Source organism: Hipposideros armiger, unplaced genomic scaffold, assembly GCF_001890085.2.
Source record: "Hipposideros armiger isolate ML-2016 unplaced genomic scaffold, ASM189008v1 scaffold_11, whole genome shotgun sequence".
Taxonomy (NCBI): domain Eukaryota; kingdom Metazoa; phylum Chordata; class Mammalia; order Chiroptera; family Hipposideridae; genus Hipposideros; species Hipposideros armiger.
In genome coordinates, this window is record NW_017731361.1 from 6,533,663 (window position 1) to 6,556,400 (window position 22,738).

The 22,738-nt window shown below is 41.5% G+C and overlaps 1 protein-coding gene and 1 pseudogene across 3 annotated transcripts in view; one reads left to right on the forward strand and one right to left on the reverse strand.

Moving 5' to 3' along the window:
* The window catches only part of KCTD16 (potassium channel tetramerization domain containing 16), a 257,181-nt gene that overhangs the window by 204,995 nt on the left and 29,448 nt on the right, over positions 1–22,738 (forward strand). The gene's annotated exons all lie outside the window — the stretch shown is intronic.
* On the reverse strand, positions 19,206–20,850 carry LOC109393787 (heterogeneous nuclear ribonucleoprotein K pseudogene; annotated as a pseudogene).

The following is a 22,738-nucleotide window of genomic DNA, read 5'->3' on the forward strand; positions in this document are numbered from 1 at the left end:
TCATAGTTTCATTTATAAAAATTTTAAAGGATATTATTCACATAATGGTGATTTCATTTGTTTTATGCCTGTCGAATAATTTTTAAATTGTTGTGGGGGACAGGATTGGCTCTTCTGTCTCAAAAGTTTGCCGACCCCTGTTCTAGTCAGATTACTCTCAGAATGCATTTTCATGCAGGTATACAGAGGGTGCCAAAAACATGCATACCCATTTTAAGAAAGAACAAACGGTATTAAAATTGTAATACTCAATATATACTGATAAAAAGTGAATACAAATCACGTTTCACTTCTGCAAATACGAGAAGTGCTGCAAATGGTTGCCATCAGTGTAATTTTAATACAGTTTTTTCCTTTCTTAAAATGTGTATCCTCTGTATTTTTGGCATCCTCTGTATTTATGTATAACTACAAAACTTCCTCTTGTTTCTGGAAAATACATTGCAAATGAGTCCTTGGCTCATTTGCTATATTAATTCTTCAATGTTTTCACCCTGGCTCCCTTGTCAGTTTAACAGCGATGACTGGGTAAAGCAAAGATACTGTGCATTGGTGGAAAAGGTCTTGCAGCTAAAGGTAGGTCAGTTCTGTCACTCCTTCTCAGAGCTTCCCAATGCACTCACAATATTTCCAGGTGGCTTATCCTGGCCTCCTAGGCCTTCCATGATGCAACCCCTGCCTTTTATCCAACCTCCTCTTACTCAATCATCCTCCTTACACTTACACTTCCACTGTTCTCACCTCCTTTCTTTTATTCCAATGCTCCAACCATCCCAGTTTACTGCACTCCTCGATCTTCACATGGCTGACACATTCTTGAACTCCAGGTCAAATGCCACTCTTCTGAGAGGCCTTCCCTTGCCACTTCATATAGTAGCATTAAGCTCTCTATTGTATCTTTTTTTTCCCCCTGTAATTCCTTTCTTACCTGTCTATTATCTATCTTCCCTTAACCAGGATATATGATTTATGAGGACAGGGTTCTCTTTTTTATCTTATTCACCCTTATATTCCTAGGGACTGGCTCATAGACATGCTTAATCAATACTACTGAATAGTTGAATAAACTGGAAGTCAAACACCTATGTTCTGTTCCATCCCTCCCATTATTAAGCCGTGTTAATTCTTAGAACTCTCTGGGCCTCAGCCTCACTTTTGTAAAATGGAAAAAAAAAAAGAACCCGATTTCTAAGGTTAGCTTCACGTAAGTTTTTACATCGGTTGTGCTTCATTGAATCCTGTGTCACTTTACGTGCATGAAAGACTATTTCCACAAAAATGTATCATATTTACATCTGTAAACGGCTCACATTGACTGAGCCTTTGACCTAGTTTTTGGAACAACTGTGTTACCCATCATTCATTCAATAAGCATTCTTTGAGAATCAGGCACAGTGTTAGGCTCTGGGAATACAGCAGTGAGCCAGAGCTCTGCCCTCCAGGCTCTTACATTCTCAAGGAGACAGTAATTACAATAGGCGATTTCAATACAGGGATAAGTCCCATGAAGGGAGAGTGTTCTATGATGGCCCAGTGGCAGAACACCTAGTGCAAATATGAGACACCAGGGAAACTTCCATGATGCTGTGACAGTTCGAACAAGACCAGAAGGGTAGTGTTACCCGGGTGAGCATGAGGCGGGCTTTCCAGGAAGAGGCACTAACATGTGTGAAGGGGAGAGAAAGCACATGTTTCCAGTAAGCTGCGCAGCTAGGCTGGCTGGAGCAGAAGCTGCAAGGAGATGACTGAAAAAGGTAGCTGAGCACCGCTGTGCAGAAGGTTCTGGCAAAGCCACGGGGAGGTTGTCTTAGGTTGTTGGACCCTCTGGTTCCTTAAGGGGGAGGCCTTCATGAGTGTCTCCTCAGACACAAGGTCCAGAAGAGGACACATCATTTGGTTTATGCAGCCATTAAATTATTTCTTTTCCACGACACTAGCCTATGAAATCTATTTCTATAGAAGACGGAGAGAAGGTTAGTAGTGCCTTGCTATTTCATTTGACTTTCATGATAATGCCATACACATCGCTTCGTATTTACCTGGGATAAATCCAAAGGGCTATTTGTAGAGAAGCTTCTTTTTGTTTTTCCTCATGGAATATAGAAAATAACACTAGATAATATAGCAGATTTTCAAACTCTGCCAATTCCCAATGACAGCTTTATGTGCTTATTCATTAGTTTTGTGACATTTGGTCTTTATCCTGCTTGGTTTGATGTGTCAAGTTCCTCGGGTTCTCTGCCTCCGTTGTCATGGAACGAGGGATTGGGCAGTAGGCTAAATATACTAAAATAGCGTTTGGGAAAATAGCACTTTAGAGATTTTTTTCCTCTAAAAATTTTGATTATGCCTGTGATCACAAAAGAAGTTATCGTGTTCTAATTTGTAAAATTCTGATAATTTGAAATTTCATTCTAAAACATAAACGCAATTCTGCTATGGACTGGTTATTTGGGGGCTGTACTCCCCCCCCACACACACACACAATATGTTGTAGCACCTCATATAATATGACTGTATTTGAAGATAGCCTTTAAAGAGGTAATTAAGCTTAAATGAGGTCATGTGAGTGGGCCTGTAGCCAATATAACGAGTGTCCTTATAAGAGGAGGAGATTGGGACACAGACATGCCCAGAGGAAAGATCATGAGAAGACAAAGGGAGAAGCCAAGGAGAGAGGCCTCAGAAGAAACAATATTGCTAACGTTTGATCTTGGACTTCTAGCCTCTAAAATTATGAGGAGATAAATTTCTGTTGTTTAAGCCACCCAGTCTGTGGCGCTTTGTTACGACAGTGCTTACAAGCTAACACTAGCTCCATCCCCTTTTTTAAATGAATAAATTGAGAATTACATGTAATTCATTGATTTATGAACTAGGCTAGTATATCTTTTATTGATTTGGGAGAAAATGTGTACATGTATGTTTCAGGAATGTAGTATTAGTGTGTGCTGTCAAGAATGTTATCAGCTTCCCCTGATCAGTCTACGAGACCATTTGTGGCAGGAAATAAGAGAATATACGAAGGATTAAAACAAGTGAATTCATTATCAAGAATTGTGGTATTTATTACGATGACACTAGTCAGTCATCCCATCTGTGGGATGTGGTCAGGGTGGAAAACTGCGAACTGAAATTATTTGTGCCTTTGGCACAAAAGTGCACTTCATAGGTTACAAAATTTCTAAGTACTCTTTTGAATAGTCATTAGTGGTTTTAACTAGTTGGTGTTGTCGAATGAGCATTGATGTAGAAATCTGGAGAGCCGGGTTCTGGTTTGAGGTCCGTCACGAGGTCTGTGGAACCTTGGGCACTCTACTTGCCTCTGTGGATCTCACAGTCTTCATCTGTGAGCTGAAAAGATCGTCCTAGATGACCTTGTCGGCCCATTATAAACTGAACATGCAATGTAAGTTTGTGTCCCCAGTGGGCAAATGCAGTTGAAAAACATTTCACACCTATGCAACTTTTTGGTGGGTTGAAAAGCAACCTATTCAGTCACAATTACAGAAGTTAGTTTGTAGAAAGATTTAGCTCTGCTTCTAAATTTTTAGGTGTTCATAGAGGCATGATATAAACTGTGATTTCTTCAAGGTCCCCCTAGTTTGTTTCATCCATATTTTCCTCTCCAGGAGGCCAATGTTGTAGAGTATAGTAAAATAAATCTACCTTCTGATTGATCATATGAAAAATGCTGCATACCCTCAGAGCCCAAATGGGTTGCCATGGCAACTGATGACATTTCTGTCCTGCAAGAGTGTACGAGAAGTACGTGGCCTTTGTGTCCCTGCAAACTGTTTCATGTTATTTTTACGGTGGGAAAGCTGGAGCCAGGGATGGTGTGAAGGCAGGAAGTTACCCAGCTGAAATTTTCACTTTATAGGTTTAACTTGGGCACGGACAACGTCTTCTTAATCGTTGGATCTCTAGGCCTCATATTAAAGTAGGCACTTACTGTATGATTTTTGTATAAAGGAAGGAGTAAACACCAGACTCTTGCTGGTATATGACCGCTAGCCCATTTAACTTTGGAAAGTTGTGTTTATAATCATACTGGAGACATTTTTTTTGACCAGCATTTCGTTACACCCCAGTTTTCTTCTGGGGCGTAGCACTGCCTCTCCACCTCTTTGTCAGTGGGTTTTGGGTTGAAGTCACTTTTCTACCAGCCACGAGACTGGGAAAGTGACATCGGTGTGGCCAATTAGAGCATTGTGTCCTTGCGGCCACAGTAACAGGTTCAGGGTAGACATGAGAGCCAGTTATGTTGAAACTCTCTGCTGAGAGCCAGAGGCATGTGTTCCTGTGTAGCTGGCCTTAAATCTGAAGGTTGGCTGCTCTTGAGATGTTGGCAACCATATTATCAGCAGTGGAACTTTAGGAGGAAGTCTTTGTGGGGAAACAGAGCCAAAGGATGGGGAAGTTCTTGGACCTGGTGGCATCGTTTGAGCCACTCCTAAAATTAGGCCTTCCTTTGGCCTTATCAATTTGATGAGCCAATAAAGTCCCTTGTTGTTTCAGATACGTGGGGTTGCGTCTTCTGTCACTTGCAACAGAAAGCACGTCCATAGAAACAGGCCCACGGCAAGCTTTGAGAAATAGTGGAAAGAATCCTGACTCATGGACAAACTCTTGACTGTTTAATTTTGGGCAAATACCTCTGGGAAAATGGGGCCAATATCCTAGACTGTCCTATTTCTCAGGCTCATTAAGATGATCAAACTGGAAAATTTGTTTTGAAGTGTTTTGTAAAACACTTCTGCTGCTGTTAGCTATTAAACTTTTGACAGTTGTGAAGAGGACTAAGTGAGATGACAGAACATTCCAGTCAGAGGGTACCATATATGCACAGACTTGGCGGTGACAGAAAACATGGTGTTTCTGGAAATTCTAGTGCCTGATCTGGCCAGAGTGAGCAACACGAGGTGAGAAGTGGTCAGAGCTAGGGCAGAGGTCAGGTCATGATCTGGTATTTTGTTCTAAGAAGCACAGATTCCATCCTATAGGCACTGAGGAGCCTCTGAAGGGCTTTAAGCAGAACTTTACTCTGATCAGATTTGTTCCTTAATATCTGGTTACAAAGCGGAGGATGGGCTGGAGAGGGCAGGAGTGGTTAAGAGGCTGCTGCTGTAATTTAGTGAAAGGTTCTATAGCCGGAACTAAGACGATAGTAATGCGGGTTGAGACGAAAGCAGCAGATTATGGTGATATTTAGGAAGTGGCATTGACAAAACTTGGTGACTGATTGGATCTGGGGGAGAAGAGAGAATCAAAGATGGTTCCAAAGTAAGTTCTAAAAGTGTGTGTGTGCGCGCGTGTGTGTGTGTGTGTGTTTCCTCTTCCAGATACCATGGTTAACAGGGCAGCCATAGTTTTCTTGTGGGGACTGAGAACTAAATTCATATTTGGGTCCCCTCAGGAAGGAGAACTGCTTTTAATTTCCATCTTAGGAAGGGGCTGTGCTTTAAGGGTCTGGTGCATCATTTTTATGGAGAATATATATATATATATATCTCCATCTGATGCTTGAAGGCTGAAAGAAAAAATCCAAAGAGAACTTGCCTTGCATATAGCAGCCTAATATATCCTAGAAGGCAATATTCTTGGGGCCTCTATTAAAGGAGAGAGACCAGGACAAACCTAGCTGTCATGTGCTCCCTGATAACCCTCCAAGTAACTTCACTCATGGCATCGGTTTGGATTGCTCTCTGAATGGGAATTTCATGCTTGGTGTAAGTCATCTCAAAACCAATAGAGGGAATGTGGGCAGATGAAGCCTCCTTTGACCTCTGTTCCATTCTATCACCTCGAGCATCTCTGTCCTGCTCCGCCTTCCTGGCTTCAAGCTTTCCCCAGCTGTGGTGTGGTTGGCCTTAAGCACAAGTCTACATAGGTCTTGGTCATCTGTTTTTAATTAGAAAGTCTTGTTCAGAATATGCATAAACACTTTTTTTTGTTTGTTTCTTAACTCCAGATGATTTAAGGAGGATGTTTCCTGACTTAGGTTCTCAAAATCAGACAAATCATTTGATCTCCAATCAAATGATTCTCCCAAGCCCCGCTTCTCCCTGCAAGGAGGTGATTTATGACATGTCCCGAGAGGGTGTTGTTCCTCTGAGCCCAAACTTGGATTTACCGTTGAGCTGTGTGTGACTCTGTTGGCCCGGAGAGTGGGTCAGGCATCTATTGCATGGGGCTGACTTCTAAGGGGGGAGTGCTGATGTTGCCTTAAAAAGTAGGCAGGTTTTCTTGTATGTGCCTAGGACTTGGAATAAGACAGGGTGGCATGCCGTGAGTACTCAACCTGGCTCCTTGGACTCGGTCTGAATGCCAGTGGAGTAAGAGGGTGAGACAGAGCTGAAGGGATTTATTTTCAAAGGTTTAAGTGGGACAGTATGACGGAAGGATGGTCACTGTCTCTCTCACGGCACCGACATTGCGATTACTCACAACGGGCAGCTTTGGGAACATCCAGAGCTAGCACACCTAGAACGGACATTAGGAATGACAACAATGGAAAACGTGAGTAGACTTTTTCTTGAGCACATCTGCGTCAACTCTGAGGGTCCGCAGGAAGTAACTCAGAGACACTCAGATAGGGAGGGTCTGAAGCCTTCTAAAATAAGTGGACAAAATTTAAGTAGGGTTTGGGTAATCTTACCCTCTTCGTACTGAAAGGCATGTGAAGCCTGGGATGTTGACTGAGTCATAAAAGCCCGGGCAGTAAAACATTTGTCTACACGTGCAGTGAAAATTTAATCAAAAACCTGGAGTGCGTCCCCTGGTAGAATTTCAATCAATGTCCCTTGTGTCCTTATCACATTCTCTGACGCTTACATCTCATCTAGAATCTGCTTTCTGAGAAACAAAGCAGAGAATGTGAGGCTGGAAACAAATTGTCTGGCTAAACTCTGGGCTGCTTTGTATGGAAAATCCAAAAGTGCCATTAACTTTGCTGAACTGACAATCAACGAGGCTGTGGTCTAGCGTTTGTGAAAGAGAAGCCAGGCCCAGGCTCTCTAAGCTGTTGATTTCCATCTAAATGTTTCTGTTTGATTGTGTGTTGATTTGGGAATCTGCGTGGTATGCCATGTACTCATGTTCCCACTTACTCAGGCAGCTTGAAAGTCAGAACATCCACATTTTTAAAATTTCAAATAGATCCACAAATGGAAGTATTTATGCTCCCCTATTTCCGTGAAAACTACGACAGGCTGTACTGGAAAATTTCAGCAAGTGCTATTTATTCTTATTGCCTGGCACAGGTCCATCTAAGCTCTGTATCCAAATAGTACAGCCCTATGTGTTCAATTTGAATGTCTGGTTGGGGGAAATGAGTGATACTATTGAACAACATCAAAAGTCAAATTCACCCATCATCTCTGTCTACTGAATGAATGATAAAGGAGCTTATTTAATGGTGGTAGAAAAAAAAACCACAAGCTAATATCCAACAACAGAGGATTTATTAAGTAGGCTATGGTATTCTGTGGAAGAATATGTTGCCATTTAAAATGAAGACATGTTTAAGAAGACTATCTAGGGCTGGCCAAGTGGTGCATTGGTTAGGAGTTGGCTTGGGACGCCAGCTCTGAGCAGCAGGACCCCAGTTCGGATCCCACATTAGGGCCAGTGATGCTGCGCCCTCTACAGCTAAGATGGTGAACAACAGCTCGACCTGGAGCTGGGCTGCCGTGAGTCACCGGTGACAGCGTAGGCTGCAGTGGGTCTGGCCAGCAGCTGGTGTGAGCTTTCGTGAGCTGCCATGAACCACCGTGAGTGGCCGTCCAATGTCCGGTGAGCGACTGCCTCACCCGGGAAGAGCGCAATGATAATACCAACATGGGCCAGTGAAGCGACATCCTCCACAACTAGACTGAAGAACAAAAGGACAGCAACTTGTCTGTTCCCCTTCCCAAATTCCCCAACGCTGTTCCCCTCCCCCAGTTTTCCAATAAAATCTTAAAAAAAAATAAGACTAATGACATGGGAAGATATTTATAGTTTCATGCTAAGTGAAAATAGGTTACAAAAATGAACATATGAGCTCTGACAATTAAGTTTGTGAACTCGTCCTTAAAAAAGTGCTACATACCTCATTGCTGAATATCACTATGGTCGTCTTCAGAGTACTCCCCTTGGGGAGCTACGTACTGATGCCAGCACCTACTGCACCCTTCAAAGCAATTTTGGAACTTTTTCTTCTGGAATGGCCATCAGGGCTGTTGTATTACCCTTGATGTCCTGAATGTCATCAAAGTGTCTTCCTTTCAATATTTCCTTTATCTTCGGGTAAAGAAAGAAGTCATTGGGGGCCAGATTAGGTGAGTAGGGAGGGTGTTCCAATACAATTATTTGTTTATTGGCTAAAAACTCCCTCATAGACAGTGCTGTGTGAGCTGGTGCATTGTTGTGATGCATGAGCTCCTCTGGGACCACTTTTGCACACACTTTTCTCATGCCAAGATTTTCAGTTAAGATTTTCCTAACTGTTTCTCCATCGATGTTTACTTGGTCTGCTATGCTTCTCACGGTCAGCTGATGATTTTGACGCACAAATTGACAAATTTTTGCAATGTTTTCTCAGTTCTCCTTGTTACTGGCTGCCCTGAACTCTCTTCATCAGTGACACATTTTCTCCCCTTAGAAAAACATTTAATCCCTTTGTACACTGCCATTTTCTTCATGGCATTATCCCCATAAACTTGGACTAACATGTCCCTGATTACACTTCCACTCTTGCCAAGTTTAACAAGAAATTTAATGTTTGTTCATTCCTCTAGTTCAAGCTCAGACATTCTCGCAACAGCGCACGAAAACACGCAACAACAATAACCAACGCCACTCAGCAAGGCACCGCCTCACATCAACATGAACACAGCAGTGAGACACTGATATACCAAGGTTATGAAACCTTACTGAGCTGTTTGTACAGTGCTGCCATTGTAAGTGCATGGTGGCAAGTTCACAGACTTAATTGGCAGACCTTGTCTACTTCTATATGGGATGTTCACAGCCCTTGAGATGTGGCAGTATTGAGGCTGTGTTTGCTTCATTTATAAGTATAGCAGGTCTTTTCCTCTTCCTTAGAACACATGAAAGGTTGCTGAATTAGTTGGCAGTATCCCCCAAAGCTCTGTACCCCAGGCACAACTCCCTTAGTAAAAATAAAAGCTTGCATTACTACCTATTCTGACTCAAGACCATTTGAAAAAGACAGCGTAACGGTCAACATCCTTTTCTGTTGCTTGTCTGTTCCTCAGCACCTTGAAAACAGTTCTAGACACCAACATCCTGCATGTCTTCCTGATGCCAGTCCTTATGTAGCAGCCAATTACAAGGCATTTGTCATTGTGTTTAAACCATAACTTGGTAATTTTATTTAGACAGAGGCATTTTCTGTTGATAAATCTAGGTAGATTACCAAGTCAGAATACATTTATTAAAACACCAATTAGATCCAGCTACCTCATCCATCACAAGACCTTTAATTCTTGTGTGGTTTCAGCAGGGTGTTCCAAGAACCATGTTTGCCTGAGTGAATGACTAAAATCAAACTGGCATTTTACAAGGATTACCTTATCTCAAACTTTCAAGGCAAGCCATTCTTTATGTACTCTGTGAATAATGAACAATATTGTTTTCAAGCCTTACTCCTCCATTGTCGGGATACAGCACGGGAAATAGCAAGTCAGGGAGGCTGAAGCCAAAGGGTGATTATTTCCCAAAGGGAGATGACCTCCCAAGGTGCTTGTGGAGCTGGAAGGAAGGCACCAGTGGCATGAGCACAGTGGAAAGTCGAATTAGCAACACTTCCGGTCTGGAAGAAGAGATGGGGCCAGTGAGAAGAGCAGATGCTGTTTCCTAAGTGATTGTTTTGGCTGTTCTTGAGCTGAACACAATGTCTCTTCCCTTCTCCTTCCCAACTTTTGTTTTCTGCCAATGTAAGTTGGCAAGAATGATATTCCTTTTTCCCCGAAACGTCTTTCGTAGGTTGGGTATTCTGCTGCATGCTACCTGCCACTGATACCTTTACATGAAAACACCTGCCACAGGTGGCAGCAAGAGAGCTTCTCCTGAAGGAGAAAACAGAAAGGAAGCCAGCTTGGGTAGGAAGGAAGCGAAAATCTAAGGGGGCAGAGATGAGAAACACGGAGTAGACTGACTTAGATTAAAAACCCTTCGGTAAATCTTTATTGAGCACTTATTTGGGGTGAGGCATCGTGAGTGTATGTGTCAGGGACTTTTGGTTGAAAGTGTCAAACATCCAGCTTGAACAAGCTTACACAAAAGATAGACTTCATTGGCAGGATAGACTTTATTGGAAGTATAGCTTACAAAATACTGAAGAGAAGAGAAGAAAACTGGGCTCCCTATACCCTCTTTCTCCCTCTGCAAGTTGTTTTCGTTTCCTTTAACTATAAAAGATTTCTCCTGAGCAAAAGAGAATCTATTAATGACCACGGACCTCCTACCAAAACCCAGAAATATCCTATATTATATGTAAAATTTTAAAGGGTTTATAGTCCTCTTGAAGACCAATCATGTAGTTGATAGTAAATGCAATGTTACCTTGTCCTCCTGTCAAAACAACTCTAATTGTAAATTGTGAAATTAGAAAACAAATCTCATTATGTACTTAAATGAAGCTGCCTCTGTCAAAACTAAGCAGCCACCCACCTGCATGCACATGTAACATGTGTAGTCCATTCAGCAGCAAGGAAATTAGGAAAATGTTTTCTTTTTGAAATGACTAGTTGCTTCACTTAAGTATGACAGCAATGCAGTTTGGTAGTCAGTCCCGTTAGCAAGGTGAAGGGACTTGTAGTTTCTTCACAAGTACAGTGAGATGGTTGGATGAATGACTTCTTAAGGTCGGTATCAGTTCTATTGCTTTTCATGTTGGAGTAGATAGTTAAATAGTTTGCCAGTGCACCATTTACTAATGGAATCCAGTTAAGCTCTTTACCTCAGTTGATATTACTGGAGGAGTGGCCATCATCCTCAGGGTGCACACAAATCACTGGCCTGTTAAAATGCAGATTGCCAGGTCCACACTGCAACATTTTGAATCAGGCTTTGAGAGGAGGCCAGAAATACGCATGTTAACCACATTCTCGGGATGCTTCTGATGCACATGGTCCCAGGATCACGCTTTGAGGAACACTGCACGACAGGCATGGTGGTTTGAGGCAAAGATCCTATCTTGTTTTTATTCTGACACAAAGCCTTCCACAAAAAAGGTACTTAATATGCACTCATTAACTTGAATTATTCCTGCGTTAGTGAATCGTGGGGAAATTGCCTGGGCTCAGAAGCATTTTGCAGAGGATTGCACACTATAATATATGAAGTAATGGAAAATGTTAACACCAAGCCATATGTCTTAGGAATCACAACGAAATTTTCTATACGATGTTTTTTCAATATGTTGATCATTTTAAGCTGCTCATTTTCTAATCCTGTGAAAGGAGCCGTGTGCGTTCTATAATTCAATAAAAATGAAATAGACAATGTGGTAACTCCCTTTTTTTCCTGTTATTCTAATGCACCTTGCAAATAGATGCTTTGGATAATATGTACAGTTAGATAATCTTTGTGCCATTTCATCAATGTTTGAAGTATCTCTGGTTTTCATTTAAAAATAAAACCAATGACACTTTTTTTTTTAATCTGTGTAGGATGCTTTTCATATGAATCATAGAATAAAGGTGAATGGAATCACTGAGCTCTGCTTCTTTTATGTTCTGGGAACATCGATGAGTGCTTTACAAATATTGTGCTGACTAACCCTAACCCTAACCCCGTTTAAGAGGCAATTGTTACATCCTTTCCACAGATGAGGACACAGATTCAGAGAAGTGAAGGTGATTGTTCAAAGTCACCTAGCTAGTAGCCAGGAGACCTGGCAATTGTGTTTACCTAACATTTTGATGAGCCTTTTGCAGCCCACATATGTTAACAGGTCTTACTGAAATGATTCCTTTGGAAAAATACTTCAATCAATAAAACAAAAAGGCATCCTACTGAATGGGAAAAGATATTTGTCAACAATACATCTGATATGGGGTTAATATATAAAATTTATAAAACACACTCATTCAACTCAACACCAAAAAAACAAACAACTCGGGCCGGCCCAGTGGCTTGTTGGTTAAGAGTTGGCTTGGGAGCGCAAGCTCTGAGCAGCAGGGCCGCCTGTTCTGTGGGCCAGTGATGCTGCGCCCTCTACAGCTAAGATGGTGAACAACAGCTCGACCTGGAGCTGAGGTGCTGTGAGTTGCCGCTGACGGCACAGGTTGCAGCCCCTGCTGCAGTGGGCTGTCGTGAGCTACCATGAATGGCCTGCAGCCAGCGTGAGCGGCTGGCAGCTGGCATGAACTGCCGTGAGCTGCCGTGAGTTGCCGTCCAGTGACCGGCCACCAATCTGCCTCAGCCAGGAAGAGCAATGATCACAATACCAACATGGGCCAGTGAAGCAACGTCCTCCACAACTAGAATGAAGAACAAAAGGACAGCAACTTGTCTGTTCCCCTTCCCTGATTCCCCAATGCTGTTCCCTCCCCCAATTCCCTAATAAAATCTTAAAAAAAAACCCAATTAAAAACTGGGCAGAGGACATGAAGAGACATTTCTCTAAAGAGGACATACAGATGGTCAGCAAGCATATGAAAAAATGGTCAACCTCACTAATCATTACAGAAATGCAAATAAAAACCACAATGAGATATTATGTCACTTTGGTTAGAATGGCTATCATCAATAAATCAACAAACAACCAGTGCTGGTGAGGATATGGAGAAAAGGGAACCCCTGTACACTATTGGTGGGATTGCAGACTGGTGCACCCATTATGGAAATAAGTATAGAGGTTCCTCAAAAAACTGAAAATGGAACCACCTTATGACCCAGTACTTCCACTCTTGGGTATCTATCCAGAGAAAACCAAGATGCTAATTCGAAAAAATATATGCACCCCTATGTTTATTGCAGCATTATTTACAATAGCCAAGACTTGGAAACAACTGTAATGCCAATCAGTAGATGACTGGATTAAGAAACTGTGGTACATTTATACAATGGAGTATTACTCAGCTATAAAGAAGAATGAAATCGTACCATTTGCAATGATATGGATGGACCTAGAGAACATTATGCTAAATCACATAAGTCAGATGGAGCAAGACAAAATACCATATGATCTCACTTATATGTGGAATCGAAAGAACAGAATAAATGAGCAAACTAAACAGAAATAGCCTCAGAGATATAGAGAAAAAACTGATGGTTGCTAGATGGGAGGGGGGTGGGGATAGTAGAGGAGGTAAAGGGATTCAAAAATACAAATTAGTAGCTGCAATATTGCCACGGGGATATGAAAGACAGTTTGGGAATATATACAATAATGTAAAGATTTTGTAGGGTGTCAGATGGGCACTTGTCTTATTAGGGAGACCACTTCATGGACAGTGTAGATGCCTGACTACTGTGCTGTACACCTGAATCTGAAGCTGAATAACATTAAATGTCACCTATAATTTAATATATATATAGTCACGGGGTGTGGAGTACAGCATAGGGAGTAGTCGATGATATCATAACAGCTATATACGATGTCAGAGGGGTAGTAGATTGGGGGAGAGGGGTTATCACTTTGTGAGGGGTGTAAATGTCTAACTATTATATTGTTTTGTACATCTGAAACTAATTTAAGAAGCCCAAAAACTTCATGCATCGATGACTATAATTTGGCAGGGTCCGTGTGGGCCAGAGAGAATGGTTTATATTGTCACAGATTTATACCCCAGTGGCAAACACTAAAACAAAGCCGGATTATGTAAATATAGATAAAGCTCCTGCCTATGCAGGGGAAAAAACTAGATCACTAATAAGACTCTTCAGTTTATCCAAATTGCTCTCCACTGCTAATCTAATTTTGTTATATCTTCTAAGCATAGCCCAATTTTTCTTGAAGTACTCCTCTTTCTTTTTCTACCACTTTTTATAATCTCATTTTATGGCAATTGTCTCTCTCTCTCTCTCTCTCTCTCTCTCTCTCTCTCTCTCTCTCTNCACACACACACACACACACACACACACACACACACCTCTACATATAGTTTATCTTCATCACTCATACAGGAGATAGACGTTATTGCCATAAGTATTCCCATTTTACTCATGAAAAAAGAAAAAAGGGAGTTGTAGAGAGATCAAATGATTTATTTCAGGCCCAAAAGTACTACGTGGGAGACCCAGGGTTTGTTCCCAAGTCCATCTGACTTTGAAAGTCTGTTCTTACAGTTTCTTACCAGCTACAGCAGGTGTCACAAACTCAAATGCCCAGAGAAGCCAGACAAACCATGGAAACAAGTGTAGCAGGTCAGGAGTAACAAAAGGAAATATCTTGGCTCTCTTGGTCACTCTTCAGTGTCCCCAGTTTGTATGAGGGGCCTGGGTACCGAGAAGTACTTCTCTGATATTAGATAATGATAGGCCAAGTACAGTGATGAAGCACAATTGATATCCACCCCAGGTGTGGGAAAGCCACAGAGAGTGGTGCAGACGGCCCTGAACTGCACTCTTGGGAGAAGCAGCCATTTCTCCTCTTAAGCCAACAGCTGGGACCAGGTTTCTTGAGTTTTCAAGAAAAGTTGGGACTCTGGATGTTTTTGTTCCATTTCCTCATTTTTAAGAATTGGGCTATGGTTTTTAAAAAATTTATTATGAAGTGTCAGCTAAATAAAACGTGTGTGGACCAAGTGAAGTTTCTAGACCGCTTGTTTTCTACCTCTGTCACTAGAATGTATTTGCCATTTAAAAATTAACAGAAAACTAGCATCTAGCTCTCCTGATGTCGCAAGGAGACTGTGATAAGTGTCTGCTTCCTGGGCTTTGTTCCATTCCTCTGTTTCCTCCGTGTGTGCCTGGCAGAGGTGGCATGTCTGCAATTAGGATATTTGACATGCTTAGAACGTTGTCTTGACTGATCGAAATACTGCGTTACACCCTTTGGCTTATGAAAAACAGTGTGGTGGTATGTGTTCTTCCACAGTCGCTGTGGTTTCTGTCATCAGGTTTTCCAGAGAATGCCTGGTCGCTAAGAGCCTGTTAGGGGATGCAGCTGCCCCTGAGTGTCCCTGCTATCACCTGCTGATTATGCAGGCCCAGAAAGAAGGTGGAAGTGATTCTTGCCACACACCGACATCAATAGCAGACAGAGTCCTCAGCTCTACTAGCCTGTGAAATTGTTTCCCACTTTCCAGCACACTAAAACCTAATTGCTTTCTTCAATGAAACAAAACTATCCGCTGAGCTGGGAGATTACTCACCTGTGACAGCTTCTCTGAGGTTGTTAAAGAAATGTTTACTGTTTGGACAAAATCAACTTGAAAGAGTGAACTCACCATGAGGGCATCTCAACCTTTATGGGTGATCTTTGTCTCTTGTTTTAGAGCCTATAACCCACTCCCCAGTTAATAAGTGATTTCCTTTTACCTGATGTTAGAAGTAGTCCTGTAGTTATGGTTGGTACAGGAATTAGTAAATTAATTGTATTTCACAGAAGACATAACAATATTGATAAACATACCGTTCAGCATGTGGATATTAAATGAGGGAGAAATATGTAGCTCATGGAATATGATGGCTGAAATGAATTATGGTAATCCTCTGAAAAGGCCAGAGAGAGGGAAGATTAAGGCCCACTGGCCCCATACTTCATCTCATTTACTTAAAACCATATTTTTCATTCAGTTTTGATGTAATGCTATGCATGACACCCTTTTGGATGTGGTACAGGATGTTAACTGCAACTGGACAAACCTGGTAATGTTTTGAAAGAATCACCCAAAGCCAACTTCTTCATTCGAGTTGAAGTGATTAGAATATTGGCCAAGACAGTACCTAAAATCCATGTCATATCATAGTTGGATCGTAGGGGTAGTTAAATAGGTCCCATAAAACACCATCTTTTGCATTTTTAATGTCACACGCATCTTTGAATGCAACGGAGCCAAGGAGCCCTTGGTCTGAATATCAACACATATTACCTCATAATGAAGGCTATGGACAGGTGGGACCATCTTTCGGGGAGAAATGAGGGAATCAGAGTTTTTTCTGTCGTTTCAAAGTGGAACAGGGAAGCGTGCAAAAAATAGAGCTGAGGAATGTGCTGTGGGGGTTAGGTGGGAGGTAGCCAGAGGTAAGTGGAAGAGAATCTGTGGGCCCAGGGTTTTTTGGCTCTCTTAAAAAGCTTTTTATAGTATTGTTTTCCTTTCTTCCTTACTTGTTTTAGCTTCAAAAAAGAAATGGTAGTTCATTGAAGAAAAATAGAACCATGTGGAAGTCTATAAAGGAAAAACTGATGGTTGGCTTCCACCCTCTCCATTCTATTGAACAGATGCAACCTTGGTTAAACTATTTTACCTCTCTGTAACTTACTTCATTTCTCTACCTGTAGACTCACCCTCATTTGTTGTGTGGTTTAAATGCGTTAACGTATGAAAAGAGCTGATAGCCGTGTCATTCCAGATCAATGTGTCTATCGGGCCATTGATCTAATCTACCTACTGTTATATTATTCCTCCACTTGTTTTTCCCTACACCAAGTTATCAGGAATATCATTCCATGTCCTTATATATAGAACTGTTTCATTCTTTTAAAGTCTGCTTTCTCTTCTAAAATGTGAGTATACTATAATTAGCAGTCCCTTGTAATGGATATTTGCATTATTACTATTTTTAGGCTACTCCAAATTCTGCAAAAGGCATCCTGTACATATACACCCCTCCATATTATCAGAAATGGGATTGCTAAGACAAAGGATCTCTGTATTTAAGTTTGATAAATATTGGCAATTGTCTTTCAAAACAGTTGAGTTGAATTACGCTTCTGTTAACAGTATCTGAGGGCTCCCTTCTCCCCACATTTTTGCCAGCATCAGTGGAGGTGATTTCATTGGGTGGGAGCTGTTGTTTTTGTGTAATTGTGTGTTCATGAGGACTCTGTGGGGTATGTGTGTTATAGTTTAATTTGACTCCACTCTCTGGCACATTGCTTTCAGCTATTCACACACCCAAAGGGCAAAAAACATCTGTGTTTGCAGGAGCATATTTATAGAGCTGCTCTGTCTAGCTCCCCATGGAAACCACTTTGGTTTTAACTAGGTGACCTGTTGTGCAGATGTGAGTCCAAAGTGGAAGCTGTCCAAGCCTTGACTCTTTCTTCCTCTCTGTTGGCCGAAAGCTCCAGTCCTGCAGGATTTTAATGAATGTTTACCCTCTGGGATTGGCAGACCTGGTGTGGTGGCAAATGGAGTTGACTGACAACCACCTATTATGGCTTTCTGGTTCCCTAAATACAATATTTCTCACACTTTTCTGCCATTGTGTTCAACATTCGCCTCTTAGGATTTCATTTTTAGGGACCATGTGAAAAATCATGCACTTATAAAGTCTATTATTTGTGGCCTCGGGTAATATCATCATGAAAAGAAAACTGATCTTTGGGTTAAGAGATAGATTTTCCACCCAGGATAGAAGGTAGTTAAGAGACAAGAGGTCTGGGTCCAAATTCCACTCTGCTTACTGCTTCTTAGGCAATACTGGGAAAAATACGGAACATTTTAAAGTTTTAGTTTCTCCCTGTATAAAATGGTTATAATACTTTCTACAGGTATCTATCAACATTCATGATTGTAGATAAAGAAAATTGACGAGGATGTTTTCACCCAAATGTATTGTGAGGATATCAGCACTTCAAAGATAAACAGGAGGCTATAGATTCAGTTCTGAGAAGTAGGCAGGAACTCAGGTTCTCAGGAGGCCAGGCCCCAGCACAATCTGGCTAGGGTTTCCCGGCTGCTGCGCTTGGCCTCCACTGTGAATAAATCTGTATATAGCATTTGTATTTATACCGTTTCCCCAAGGCCTGAATGTCTGAGTGGGAGTGATCAGTTGGCCAAACCTGAGTTAAGTGCCCGTCCCCGGGATGCCAGGGACAAGGATGAGTGACTGTCTCATTTGGCCTCTGATGGGAAACATAGTGCTGCCTCCAACAAGACCGTGAAGGAAGATTAGCAGAGTGATTAATAGTGTGAATTTGGGACCCGGATGCCCTGGGTTCAAGTTCTCACCTCATACTGAGCCCGTTTGTGCTTCAGGGGTAAACCGGGGATGGTTACGATAGTGACCTCATTAGGGCTCTTCTGAGGGTGGGATGAGTCGATATGGGTAAAGTTCTTAGGCTACACTCTGACCTACAATAAGCTCACTAACCATTCATTCTTTTTTTTTTTTTAACTTTTTCATCTTTTTCTTTTAATTGTTCACAAACATTTCCTACATTATCCAACATAAAACAAAGAAATGGTACATCTTTTTCTTTCAATTTGCATACAATGGAAAAACAAGAATATATATATATATATATTTTTTTTTTTTACAAAGTTTAACTAATAGACACTAAGCAGGCTGACAGTTTAAGTCTATAGGTGAGAAATCAGCTAATAAAAATAATCAGGATTTATTTAGCAGTCACTTCCATAATCAAGTATTATTCTGATTAATAAAACTTGCTGCCATTAGGCTTCTGGTATATATTTATACCATTACTCAATCTGTAGTACTGCTCCCCATATTAGTTCTTTTCACAATTATCAACAGAAAACTGCTGCCAAGTAGGGGCAAGCATTTGCAAAACAAACAAAATCCTCAGCTTATTATAAGCGTGAATGTGTATGATGGAAATTCTTCACAAGCAATGGACTTTCAAACCATTAAGAAATCACCAGAACTGAATTTGCCAAGATAGTTTGCCTATGTCCAACAGATGCATTTATTTATTTCAACAGAGGAGCTGAAAATCAAACTTAGTGTTTAGTTTGGGGGTGGGTTGGGGAATTTAGCCATTTGAAAAATGACTGTCTTAAAAAAAAAAGGACCACCAAAAATAGGTTCACTAAATTTATTTTAAAAATCATAAAACATTTCTTACAAAAGAGCATTACATTCTGCACACTGCTCTGAATAGTTGCCAGGGACATAAAGACTATTGTTACTTTTCCCCCCTGTCTCCCCCACCCCCAAATGTTAATAGTGACCACAAAGCAAAGTGTTCACAATAATTACATAGGGGGAATTTTCCTTTTTAACCAACAATGAACAAAAATTAAAATTCACTCACTCCGCTGCTGTTTCAAAATTTCAGTGTTAGTTTTTGCACACCCTCCCTCCCACCCTGTTTGTAAGGAACTAAAACATTACATCTGGTGAACAGCAAAGATTTCACTACACCTCACATGCGGAACACCTAGGAAGCAGAGGAATGTTGGCTTTTTAAACAGCAGCAGATTAAAAAAAAAAAAAGATGCAGGACTCCTTCAGTTCTTCACTAATCTTAGAAAAACTTTCCAGAATACTGCTTCACACTATAAAAAAGAAAAAATATCTTGCATTAGAATCCTTCAACATCTACATACTGCTTCACACTGTTCTGCAGCAAATACTCTGCATTCTGTATCTGGTCCTGTGTTCCTGTAATGGTAATGATCCAATCTTCATCCTTCTAAAGGCTCATCAATTTTAATCAAAGCGCCTGACTCATGACACATTTGTTGAATCCGCTGACCGCCTTTGCCAATAATAGACATTCAAATCTTTGGGAATAGTTACTTGTGTAGTAATAATAGGTCCACCAAGATTACCATATGAGCCACGACCCCCTGCATAGGAATAATCATATCTGGAGCCACCCTGTGGTTCATAAGCCATCTGCCATTCTGAAGGGCTCCATGTAGCTATTGCAGAGTCCCAAGTTTCATTGGCACTGAAACCAACCATGCCATCGTAACGGTCTCCAGGTCTTCCTCTTCTGTCATAGGCCATTAGATCTCTTCCTCTAGGAGGTGGTGGTGGAGGAAGAGGCAGGTCCCGAGATCTGCTACCTCCCTGGCCACCTTGTCCAGGAGGAGAGGGTCCTAGGAGGTCCTCGCCGAGGGCTCATGTCATCATAATCTCTTCTAAAAGGATGCATCGGACGCCCACCCCGAACAGGAGGCATTCTGTCAAAACCACCTCTTCCCCGCATGGGAAATCCTACGGGACATCCACGGCGGTCATCAAACATCATTGTAAAGCCACCATAATCATAGGTTTCATCATAGAAATTGGGATCGTAAGGCTGTGCACGTCCTTTGATGGGAGACTCTGATATAAGATCAAGGATGATCTTGATGCACTCCACAACCCTATCAGGTTTTCCTCCAATAAGAACGACTCTGTCAGTGGAATGAGGACAGCATTCCTGGAAAAGCTTGATTGTTGTCTGAGTGTTCTCTCGAAGTTCTTTGATTTTAGCGCCTTTGACCCCAATAATTCGTCCTGCCAGACTCTGATGAATCAGCAGTCTGAGTTCGCAGTCAAAGTCGCTTCCTTTATAGTGTTGGTAATTTAAGCATTCCACAGCATCAGATTCGAGCGGGAGCTGGCTGGTTGCAGTGGGTGACAGCAACTGCAGGCCCTCTTCCAAGGTAGGGATGATCTTCTTCAGAATTTCTCCAATTGTTTCAATATCAGCACTGATACTCAATATGCGCTTGGGGCCACTGCTGTCTGGGAATGAAACACTGGCATTGTAGTCTGTACGTAGAGCCTTAATTTCTTGCCTCCTTTTCCAATCACTGCCCCAGCATTCTTGCTCTGAAGCAGAATGCGTAATTCAACTGTCTCATCAGTGTTTCTAGATCCTTTAAAGGCTTGTTCCTCTTCCATATCTCCTGCAGGACGTTTACCAAATTCACCATCGGTTTCGGTGTTGGGGAAGGTTTCCTCTGGCTGTTCAGCTTCCATCTTCTTGGATTAAATGGACACACCGATCACACGAGGCTGCCGTCCCTATGCCGCCGCGCCGCCTCAGCCGGTCACAGCTAGACCTAACCATTAATTCTTAATATGATGAGTTTTCCCAGATAGGAAGGAGTTCATACTGGATAGCCAAACACACATTCTAACAAACCTATCCCACCGACATCAACACTCACACACAGAAAGCATTCAACACCGATAGCTGTTTTTCTTATTGCCATTTATGAATTCCAGCTCTGAAACTAACTTGCTTTCATCAGTCTGGGCTATTATTTTTTTCTTCATCTGTAAAATGAGAGTGCGGACCACATGACTTTTAAGGTACCTGACAAGCCTAAATTACTCTGAATGGGATTCAGGAGAAGGCAGAGACTCTGCTGGGAAAACGTAGGGAATGGCCTAGTGCTCCGTGGCCCAGTGAGACATGTACCCACACATATGCCCACTGAGCACTTGAAAGGAGGCCAGTCTGAATTGAGATGAGCTGTAAAAGACACAGTAGATTTCAGCAACTTTGTACAAAAAGAGAGAATGATAATTTTGAAAATGTTGATTACATATTGAAATGGAATTTTATATAAAATATATGTATATTGTTAAATAAAATGTATTATTAAAATTAGTTGCATATATATATATATATATTTTTTTACTTTTTTAAATGTGGGTACTAGAAAATTTTAAGTTACATATGAAGCTCACATTATATTTCTATTGGTAAGCTAGAGCAGCTACATAATTGAGTACTCTGGTAACAGTTTAATGTTCTGTGATCTCTGTATTAGTTACGATATTTGCATTTTCAATTCATAGAAATCCAACTCATTCCTGCTTTAAAAAAGAAGGAGTATTTGGAATATAATGGCTCACACATAACTGAACAGTACAGGAATAGCCTATCTTCAGACGTGACTGGATCCAAGAGCCTAATCGATGTCATTAATGCTCTGTGTGCACATATATGTGGACTCTGTGTCTGTCCATCTCTATGCTCTGTTTTCTACTGTGTTGGCCTCGCTCCTAGGCAGGTTCTCACTTCATGGCAGCCTCAGTTGTAGGAAGCCTCTGGCTTTGTCCCTTTTAGTTTAGAACAAGAGATGGACTCAGCCCCTCAGCTCTCAACAAACCTCGCTTGGGTCGTGTGCTCATCACCCCTGTACTTGGCACTGTGGCCTGGCACATTATGCTTTGATTAGCCAGGCCTGGGTCCCCAGGCTCTCCCTGGAACACAGATGGAGACAGCCATTTGAACCCCATGGACTGAGAAGGAGGTTCACCAAGAAAATATTGTTTCTGTTACCAGACCAAGTCAGAATGAGTTTTGGGCGGGAAGAATCCATCAACAAAGGCTGTCAGTGGGGTGAAAGAATGTTCCTTTTCTGCTCTTCTTTAACTCATGCTCACCTGAACAATAAACCTGTTAAGTTATCTTCTTTCTTTCACACTTCATCTGGTAAGTCACCAAATCCTATTCATTTGCCTCTTAGGCAGCTTTGTAAATACCCCACCTTGCCCTACCTCTTGAACTAGCTTCTTCTCTGTTCTGCCTGGTTCTAACCTCATTTGGCTGAAATCCAATAGTCTCCACACTACTTCTAGAATATTTATTTATTTATTTAATAAAAAATAATTTTAAAGCGCCATGGATGTAGAAAACGATTCAAAACAGAATGCATAACAAATTATTCTAAATCAAATATTTTTGTAACCACATCGAGGTCAAGAAATAGAACACTGCTAGAAACTCGAGAAGCCTCTTCCATGTGCTCTAACCCAAATACAACCCCTTTGTCCCCCTGTAAGTAACCACCACTCAAACTTTTATACTAAACATTTTCTTGGCATTTTTATAATTCTCCCTCTATCACTTCCT